This window comes from Mustela nivalis (genome assembly GCF_964662115.1).
Source record: "Mustela nivalis genome assembly, chromosome: 17".
Lineage (NCBI taxonomy): Eukaryota > Metazoa > Chordata > Mammalia > Carnivora > Mustelidae > Mustela > Mustela nivalis.
This window is the reverse complement of record NC_139036.1, coordinates 14,627,970-14,628,481: the sequence shown is the minus strand read 5'-3', so window position 1 is coordinate 14,628,481 and position 512 is coordinate 14,627,970.

Genomic DNA, 512 nt, shown 5'->3' with positions numbered 1-512 from the left:
TGCGTGGAGGCCCGTTTTCGTTTGTGCCTTTACTCTCCTCCATTCCTCTTGCTATGTCTAGGCTTTACCAAGGTCAAACGGCTTCCCTCCCACAGCCGGTCCTGCTCTCAGCTACACTTGGCTGGGAGCCTCACACAGCTCTGTGCGGCCCTCAGCCTGAAGACTTTCCTCCCCTGGTTTTTTAATCAAGCAGTCTTTCAAAAGTGAGTCCTTTTTGTCCTACGCTGGTTATTTCTATTTGTTTCTACTATTTTAGAAGAAAGCATTGACTCTTGAAAATAGAAAGTACAGAGGAGCACCTGGGTGGCTCAGTTGGTTAAGTGTCTGCCTTCGGCTCAGGTCATGATCCCAGCATCCTGGGATCGAGCTCCTCATCCGGCTCCCTGCTCAGTGAGAAGCCTGCTTCTCCCTCTCCCACTCCCCCTGCCTGTGTTCCTTCTCTTGCTGTGTCTCTGTCAAATAAACAAATAAAATATTTAAAAAAAAAATAGAAAGTATGCATTGTTTATAGG